Genomic DNA, 10,476 nt, shown 5'->3' on the forward strand with positions numbered 1-10,476 from the left:
AAGATGTGGTGCATATACACAATGGAATATTACTCAGCCATCAGAAAGGATGAATACTCAACATTTGCATTAAAATGGATGGAACTGGAGGGGATTATGCTAAATGAAATAAGTCAAGGAGAGAAAGACAATTATCATATGGTTTCACCTATTTGTGGAACATAAGGAATAGCATGGAAACCATTAGGAGAAGGAAGGGGAAAATGAAAGGGGTGGAAATCAGAGTGGGAAATGAACCATGAAAGACTATGGACTACGGGAAACAAACTGAGGGTTTCAAAGGGGAGGAGAGTTGGGGGATGGATTAGCCCTGTGATGGGTATTAAGGAGGGCATGTATTGCATGGAGTACTTTAAATTCTATTAAAATTCCAGTTGTTCTTCAAAACCTATGTCTTTTGAAAATTATCATCCTTGAACATAATAGTAGACTTCTGAATCTAAATACCTCCAGACATCCTCTCTAAAACCTAGAAGTTCAGTAAGGGGCAGAAATGAAACACATGATCCACACATTGGGCATTTTCTTTTAAAGATTTTATTTATTTATTTGACAGAGAGTGAGAGAGAGATCACAAGTAGGCAGAGAGGCAGACAGAGAGAGGGGGGAAGCAGGCTCCCTGCTGATGATATTTTTTTAGGAGACAGAAAATTCAAATTGCTTTTTTATAGAGAAATTAACATGAAGTTGCAAGAGTTTTTGCCATAGCCATAACCTGTGAAAATGAAAAGTGGGAAGAGAGAGGCTTAAGAGACTGCATGGAAAAGATAAGAGCAGAATGGAAGACATAAACGAATCACCCCAGAAAGAAAAAGTACAACAGTTAGTGCAAAATAAATAAATAAATAAATGTATGTTAATTAATTAGTTAATTAATTAATTCTGAAATGTGGTGAACATGGTTGTTCACAATATTGGCTACAAGGAGGTTGCTTATTTATTATTGGAACCAGAAGTGGTGCCTCTTAGTGAAGTTGCTTTTTTGAGTGAAAAAGATGAAACATAGTGGTGCTCCTTAGAAAATCAAAAGAAGAAACTAAGAGGGGGAGGGGTGTTGTTAGGAATCTTAAATAAGCAAAAGAGAAACAAGGTATGCAAAATCACTTTTTAGTTCTCCCTCCACCTCCTATGCATCATGTATCAAATTAACTGGACTTCTGGATGACAGCAGAGGGGAGCAATCTTAAATTAGAAACCTCCCAAAAGGTTTTTCTTTTCTGGAATAAGGAAAAAGAAAAAAGATAAAATAAACTCCAACAAGGTCACTGTAAAATACGGAGACAGAAAATATGAATAAGAACATTTTGGTTGATTAAAATGCTCCTCCCTAAATCAAAAACAAGACAGAAGAAAATGATTGTGCAATTATCCAAATTAAAGTAAATATTCTGAAAAAAATTATTGGGAGATTTTAGAAAATAAACACACAGGTAGAATTAGAAATGCAAATCTCACTACTCCTGAAACTAGTATTACACTATGTGTTAACTAACTGGAATTTAAATAAAAACTTGAAAGAGAAAGAAAGAAAGAAAGAAAGAAGAAAGAAAGAAAGAAAGAAAGAAAGAAAGAAAGAGGAAAGAAAGAAGGAAAGGAAAGGAAGGGGAGAGGAAGGGAAGGGAAGGGAATGGAAGGGAAGGGAAGGAAATGAGAAGAACGGAAAGAAGTAAGGAAGGAAAGGAAGGCAGGCAGGCAAAAAGAAAGGAAAATCTCAGCACAAATGAACCAAAAAGAAAACCAAGAGGTTAGGAGAGGGGAGGAAATGAGATTAGAATAAGAGGTTGGGAGAGAGGAGGAAATGCATTAAACTAAGGAGAAAAAAATTGAAGACAAAAATAAAATCATCTCATAAGTGGAGAACAAATTACAATATACACAAGAATGAATATGTAAATGAAAATTTAGTAGGGGATATTGAAGAGACATGCAAACAGAAGATTGAAAATGAAGAAAGAAAAGGATCAGAGAGAGAGAAATAATGAAAGCTAAGCAAGGAAAGTCTAACAAAAGTATAATTGGTGCCTCTGGAAAAGTCAAAGCAAACCAATAGGAAAAAAAAAATGTTTTAAAGTTATAAACCAAGACATAGAAATAAATTGAATTTAAAGTTTTAAAGATCCCATGTATACCTGATAAATTTAATCTAGAACAATGAACTCTGAGAAAATCTTGCAAAACTGACCTTAATTGAAAAAAACAAAACAAAACATGTAATTCCCACACAAAAAGATGAATTCTTTATGAAGATAAAAGGATAAAATAACACAGTCGCCAGACTTCTCAACAGCAATACAGAGAGCAATGAAGGAGCTTTTTAAAGAAACTCAAAGAAAAAGTAGTGTCAAGATATTTTTTTATCCAGCCAAGTGGGCCTTCATATATATATGCTACAAAAAACAGATTTGAGAATACAGTAACTCTATCAAAGAACTCCATCTCAGAATTCTACTGAAGCGTGAACTTCATCCAAACAGAAGATAACCAAGTAGGGGCACCTGAGTGACACAGTCGGTTAAGTATCCAACTCTTGGTTTTGGTTCAGATCATGATCTCAGGGTCATGATCTCAGGCTCCCTGCTGAGATTCTCTCTCTCTGTCTCCCACTGCCCCTTCCTCCACCACTTGTACACATGTTCTCTCTCTAAAATAAATTAATCTTTAAAAAAAAAAAAGCAGGTAAACTTCAAGAAATTATTCAATTCATAGTAATGTGTGTGTATGCATGTGCATGTACATGTGTATATCCATATTATATATTTCTGTGTCATATATACATACATAGATATAATATATATTAATTGTATTGTTATGTATTATATATTATATGTTAGTGTGTATATGCACATATGTTGTATAAATTACACAGTCACATACAGTACTATAGAGGTAAGAAGACAAAAACAGTGTAGAGTTATGAGTGGAACAGTAGTAGGTAAATGTTTTCTTCTCTGGGAAAGATGAAAGGATATAACTAAAAACAACTAGGTGAAGGAAAAGAGAAAGGAAAAAATGGAATAACATCATTGACTGCTATAAGGTTAATAGGTACAAGTCAAAACTTCTATTTACAACCAAATAGTAAAAGATTAAAACCAGACTGTAAAAAATTAAGAAAAAATAAGATTAGAGATAGGATTAAGGGTAAGAATACAAATGTAACCACTGGAAGAAAAATACACACTTACTAGATAGTGATATATATATATATATACATATATATATATATATATATGATTTATTTATTTGACAGAGATCACAAGTAGGCAGAAAGGCAGGCAGAGAGAGAGAGAGGAAGAGAAGCAGGCTCCCTCCTGAGCAGAGAGCCCAATGCGGGGCTCGATCCCAGGACTCTGGGATCATGACCTGAGCCAAAGGCAGAGGCTTTAACCCACTGAGCCACCCAGGCGCCCCTAAAATATATTTTAAAACAGCAAGAAGAAAAACTCAACAGAAAAAGAAACAATGTAAATATAATCAGTAATCATAACATTTTTATTTTTATTTTTTTAAAGATTTTATTTATTTATTTGTCAGAGAAAGAGAGAGCACAAGCAGGAAGAGCAGCAGGCTGAGGAAGAAGCAGGCTCCCCGCTGAGCAAGGAGCCCCATGTGGGACTCAATTCCAGGACTCTGTGATCATGACCTGAGCTGAAGGCAGACGCTTAATGGACTAAGACACCCAGGTGTTCCCGTAACATAAATTATATGTCCGTTTTGAGGTCAAACATAACAATCCTATGATACAGGTAAAAGATTTTAATTCACTTACTCCTATGGTCTGAACGTTTATGCACCACAAGAAAACCTCATTGATATCTAATTTCCAACATGATGGTATTTGGATACAGGGACATCAGGAGGTGACTAAGTCATGAAGGTAGAGCCCTCATTAATGGGATTTGTGTCCTTATGAAAGTCTCTGGAGAGCTCCCTTTGTAAGGAGACAGGTATCTATGAACTAGGAAAAGGTCCTCACCAGACATTCTTTCTTCCAGGACCTTGATCTCAGACTTCAGCCGCTACAACTGTGAGAAATAAATTTATGTTGCTTATAAGCCACCTAATCTATGGTATTCCATTATAATAGTTTGAACAAAGTTACCTACTTAAATAAAGTAGATTTTCAAATTGGCTAATGACACAAAACCCAATTATTCTGTATAGGAAATATACCCAAAATGTAAATGTCTGGAACGCTAAAAAGAAATATGTGGCAAATCTGTACTAGGCAAAGGAAAACAAAATGAATACAGAAATGACCATCTTGATATCAGATAAAATTGAATTCAGGCAAAAGTATTAAAGAAAACTTTATTGTTGTAATGTTGAAAGTTACAGCTCACAATAAATATTTGACAGTTATAATTATGTCTGCACCAAAAAATAGAAAACAATCTATATAAAACACAAAATAAAGAAATTGCAAGGAGAAACTGATTAAAAAATAATAGGATAGATAGATCATATATAGATATATATCTATAGATAGATCATATATAAATACGAACATATTTATGTTTTAAACATATATAAATATATAAATATATACATAAATAAATCACTCTGATGGGAGAGAATATGCCCTCTTTCCAAATATATATGGATCATTCATAAGAAAATTGATCATATATAGGATCATGAACAAAACCACCATAAGTTTGGTAGATTAGAGATATTAGAAAATATTTTTATTAGAATGTAAGCCAAACACAAAATCCATTCATTAAAAATTTTGAAATAAAAATGATATCCACTTTGAAAACAACAAATAAAATTAATTTTTTTTATCAAACTTTTTTTTTTAAGATTTTACTTATTTATGTGACACAGAGAGAATGAGATCAGGAACACAAGTGGGGGTGGGGGTGGGGGTAGGAGAGGGAGAAGCAGGCTTCCCGTTGAGCAGAGAGCCTGATGCGGGGCTTGATCCCAGAGTCCTGGGATCATGACCTGAGCCAAAGGCAGACGCTTAACGACTGAGCCACCCAGGCAGCTTATCAAACTTTTGAGTGAAAGAAGAGCTGCTGAGCAAAGTAAGCGAATTTAAGAAAAAACAGTGATCATGAAAATACTACATAACAGAATATATGGGATACCCAGGGCAACCCTTAAGAAAATAAATACAAGAAGAAAGAAGGGAATTAAAATGGTACACAAGTTATATCTAATAAGAACAAAAAGGCAGTGATGAGGAAATAAGACATTTTCCTTCATCTTCCATCTGTGGAAGCTATAGCTGACCCTGAGCCCCTGAGCTCCTGAGTGAGTTGAGGGGACTCAGCAGCAAGCAGAGTGGCAGCTGCCCCTCTCAGGAGACCACTGGGTCATCTCTTCCCCTGGCCTTACCTTCCCATGGCCACCTATGGACAGAGCCATGTGTGGCCAATATGTATCCGCCATATGCTGACCTTGGAAAGACACCAGAGATGTTTCCAGCAGAAGATTTGGTTTTGGGTTGGTGAAACTGGGTGTGAAAACAAAGTCATGCAGTGGTGTGGGATTCTCAATATCTGGTTCATCTCATACAGACACCGGTAAAGTTCGTGGAACAGCAGGGACCAAATATAAATGGTATGGGTCTTGTCGGACTTTCACAGAAAAATGGAACACAGATAACTCTCTGGGAACATAAATTATAATTGAAGACCAGGTATATCAAGGTTTTTTTTTTTATTTTTAAAGATTTTATTTATTTATTTGACAGAGAAAGATCACAAGTAGGCAGAGAGGCAGGCAGAGAGAGAGGAAGAAGCAGGCTCCCCACTGAGCAGAGAGCCCGATGCGGGGCTCGATCCCAGGACCCTGGGAGCATGACCTGAGCCGAAGGCAGCGGCTTAACCCGCTGAGCCACCCAGGCGCCCCAAGGTATATCAAGGTTTAAAGCTCATATTTAATATCCTTTTCGTCCAACACAGGCAAGTGGTAAAAAGAAGTCTTACAAGAGGGAGTTGATAAACCTTGGTTGTGATGCTGACCTTGATTTTGTTTGGTTACTTATCATTGGTTATGAGGGCTGGCTTGCTGGGGACCAGAAGACCTTTTGACAGTGCCAAGTCAAAACTGACAAGAAATAACTCTGCAATGGGTTTCAGGACGGGGGACTTCCAGCTACACGCTAATGTCAACTATGGGACAGAATTTGGAGGATCAATTTATTAGAATGTATGTGAAGATACTGACACTTCAGGAAACCTTGCTTGGACATCAGGTGCCAGCTGCACTCACTTCCACATTGCAGCCAAGTATCAGCTGGATCCCTCTGCTTCCACTTCTGAAAAAGTCAACAACTCTAGTTTGATTAGTGTGGGCTCAGACTCTGAGGCCTGGGTCAAGTGTACACTGTCTGCTCTGGTAGCTGGGAAGAGTATTCATGCTGCAGGACCCAAAATTGGGCTTGTTCTGTGGCTAGAGGCCTAATCCAGCTGAAAGAAACCTCTGGAAACGGATATCAGAAGGTTTCACCTTTGTGTATTTCCAGTGTGACCAAGATGATCAAAACAAAGTCTCACCTAAATAAGAGCTGTGCTTTAAATATTTATTTATTTATTTATTTATTTATTTATTTATTTGACAGATAGAGATCACAAGTAGGCAGAGAGGCAGACATAGAGAGAGGAGGAAAAAGGTTCCTCTCCGAGAAGAGAGCCCGATGCGGGGCTCGATCCCAGGACCCTGAGATCATGATCTGAGCTGAAGGCAGATGCTTTAACCCACTGAGCCACCCAGGTGCCCCTAAATATTTAGGCAGAGACTCGTTTTCTGGGTTGTAGGTGAATTGGGATCTGAGCTAGATACCAACACGGCAGTCATGCAATCCCTTATATGTTACTTAAATGTATTTAGCTGTTAAATATGCTTCTCCCCAATAATGAAATAGACGTTTATGAATGCTGTGCAATTGTGTGCGTGTTTTTTTATGTCCCTATTAGCGTTGCAGCAAGATATAAAATAAACATTCAAAAGTTAATTGGTTTCACATACACAAATAATAAGTAGTTAGACAATATAATGGAAGAGAAATTCCCATTTACAATGACGAAGATATAAAGATGAGATACTTAGGACTAATCAGTAAGACAAAATCTATCAAAACATATATGCAGAAGACTCTTAAATGATCCTGAACAACGCAAAAGTAGACTTGGGCAAATGGACACACATCTCTTGTTGGTTAGCATGACTTGGCATCATCAAGATGTCATTTCTTTCTAGGTAAACATATGGACAATATGAAAAGAGCTTTTGTGGAGCTAATCAAATACTAAATACTAAAGTCTCTATGAAAGAAATATAAATATGGAGAAAGAAAACCTAAGGAAACATGAGAAAAGAAGAGCTGTAAAGAAGTAACCCCAAGAGAGGAACAGAATATATTATAAACTCACTATAATTAAAACACGTATACCTGGCATGTGGCTAGATTTGTCTATATCTCACCAACCCATAAATGTGTATAACTTTTGAACTAAAAATTCCACTTCTAAGGTGTTACCCCAAAATATGCATTTAACCATACAAAATATGCATACATATCCAATATTATCCATTGTGGTGATATTTATAACTGCAAAATAATTGGAAACTACTGATGTGCTCAAACATAGGAAATTGATTGAATAAACTTTGACTTATATATATGGTGGTGTATCATGCAGCTTTAGAAAAGAATGAGAAAGATCTCCATGAAGTGCTGGAAAGTTATACTGAGGATATATGTTAAGAAAAAAAAAAAAAGCAAAGTACTTATTTTTGCAAAAAGGAACAGAGAAAACCAGAAAGCAGTAAAGTTGGTAAACAGAGTAAGAGGTGGCAGAGAGGCAGGGGGGAGTAGGAGGGAGACATACAGAGTGGAAGAAAGAAGAGAGCATGACATTTTTCTGAATATAATTTTTGAACAGTTTTGACTTTTAGAAGCACACTAATGTTATCTACATAGTCAAACAAATTAAAACAAGATGGGAGTTAAAAAAAAGAAAAATCTAAATCTAAATGCCAATATACAAATAAAACTTACTAAGTTTCACATAAATAACAACCACACTGAAAGGTGGGGGTTGGAGGGTAACGCTAAACCAAATAATTTTTTAACATGAAACTTTGACTACATATTCTTAGTGTGTTGGGGAGAAGGAAAGCACACAAACAGATCTTGAATTCTTTTTGATAGATTAGAGGTCTTTTTTTTTTAGTGGTATGGATATAGCAATTCTAGAAATGTGTTGAAAAAATCACAGAGTTGAACAAATACATACTTGTGTTAATATTGTTGGGATCCAGAGTTTTTACTGTGGGAGGAAGATAAAAATGTGCAGTGGGGAGGGGTTAAAGATTGTGAGGTTGAATTAGCACTGGGGATTGTGATGTGGTAAGAACCCTGAGCCTCATATTTTGAGAAATTTTGCCTTGTTGAGAATATGTTTTAGCATAAACATATGATATGTTTAATATTCTTACGTTTATATAACTTAATATACTTAAGTGATAAACCTGAAATATATTTGTTTAAACTCAGTCTGCCAATACTCCAGCTCTCCCTGACTCCTCAGCCAGAGTGACAACGACTTGTCATAATAGTTACTCTGGGTCTGTCCCAGCCAGACTGGGACATGTGTTCATCCTACACACACACACACACACACACACACACACACACACTTCTCAGGCTGCCCTGATCACTTGTGATTTTTACTCTTCCTTTACCAGATTTCATCTTGTAAGTCCTTGGAGGGTAAGGAAATAGTTCAGTCACCTGCCCTTGAAAAGTGGCCCTTTTCATTCAGTACCAGCAATCAGAGGAGGTTTACCTTACCTCGGAACACGGATCTTTGGACTGGTTAAAATCGAATGCCCATCACGAACTGATCAGAGAATCCATTTGCTCATTTGTAAAATACGGGGAATAATAGCTTGCTAGTTGCTGTAGAATTAAATAAGATAATCTATTATGAAGTACCTCGAGTGGCTCACTGCATCCAATAAGTAGTAGTAGTATTTTATTGTTACTGTTTTTCTTTAGCGCCGTCCTCCAATGTTTAGCTTGAAAATATAATCTGATTTTCATGAATAACCCATTACAGATCAGTCATGTATGAATTTATTTAAACCTCTTTAGGAACTATAATTCCTGTTTCACTTTTTAAAGTAATGAGTTCCATAAACTTTATTTCCTGCTGTGTAACATGGCATTTTGTTTAAATTGTTTTAACTTAGCTCTTCCAAGCATCAATGGATTCCTCACAGCCCTAAAAACCCAGTATTTTGTATATAAATTTGTTTTGATCTAATTCACACTCTTGGAAGTTTTATAGGTGTCAATCATATAACCTTTAATATTCATCATTATTCTGGGCCCAATGATTTTATTTGTACTGTTTTAAAATTCAAGTGGAATCCAGAACTCTGAAACCTAGCCTTAGCTTCATGAGTGAGATGGACGTGGAAGGTCATTCCAGGAAAGAACCTATTCTGTGACCTTCCCGTTTATGGTCTCCATTACCCTACCTCTCAGAATGGGGTTCTCAGGGTCTGGATGCTGTAGGTCACCAACTCAGATATATGACTGTAGAGAAGTTCCTAGCATGAATTCATCAGATGCTATTACTGTACTATCAGATCCAATGGATCCTCTCTCTCAAATTGAAGGGAGATTTCCTAGAACATTTTTTTATATGTTTACCTTTTTGTTTTAGTCTTGGCATGGTTTCAGATAGATCGTTGTTCCAAAGAGTAGAACAGCAGACTCCATAATAGGCATTATCTGCGTGCATTTTAGGGATTAGGATAGTTCTGTCTCTTGACAAGAGACACAAAAGAAACATGCGGTTCATAGATTTGTATCTTTGTAGACAAAAGAACTGTAGATGAACTACACAAAGTGTATCAAAACTAGAAAACAAAACAATGCAGGCTATTTGATGCTGTGCAAATCAGAAAAAAAATTAGCATACAGAAGAAACTGGTGTATTTCACCAGTATGCTCAAAATCCCTGGCAAGGGAAGGCATCAGAGGAGAGCATATGTATAATATATATTATTTTATCAAATATGTATGAACATATTATTTTATAAATTTTTAAGTATATCATTTAAAAATCAAATAGCTATCAAAGCTTTATAATTTAAAAAGCATTTCCCTGTCCCACCCGTCCTCAGTACCAATTTCTGGTGCAAATCATGTTCAACTCTTAGATTTTTTTTTCTAATGTTAGCTGAAATATTTCAAAACATCAGTTAAATACACCTAATTTCTTTTTTTTTAAGATTTTGTTTATTTATTAGAGAGAGAGTTTGAGTGGTGGGGGGTGGAGCAGAGGGAGATGGAGAGGCTGACTCCCCAGAAGCTGAGTCCCCAGGGCTCCTTCAGGATCCTGGAATCATTCATGACCTGAGCCAGAGACTGGTGCTCAACCGACTCAGCCACCCAGGTACCCCTAAATACTCCTAATTTCTGTTTCAGTCTTAGATAGGGTTTATTGC

At 36.4% G+C, this 10,476-nt stretch overlaps 1 pseudogene; it reads left to right on the top strand.

Annotated features, from left to right (window-relative positions):
- Positions 1–5,352: 5,352 nt before the first annotated feature.
- On the top strand, positions 5,353–6,417 carry LOC116874395 (annotated as a pseudogene).
- The last annotated feature ends 4,059 nt before the right edge of the window (positions 6,418–10,476 follow it).

The sequence above is a fragment of the Lontra canadensis genome, unplaced genomic scaffold, assembly GCF_010015895.1.
Source record: "Lontra canadensis isolate GAN:19392208 unplaced genomic scaffold, GSC_riverotter_1.0 scaffold36, whole genome shotgun sequence".
In the NCBI taxonomy this organism is placed as follows: domain Eukaryota; kingdom Metazoa; phylum Chordata; class Mammalia; order Carnivora; family Mustelidae; genus Lontra; species Lontra canadensis.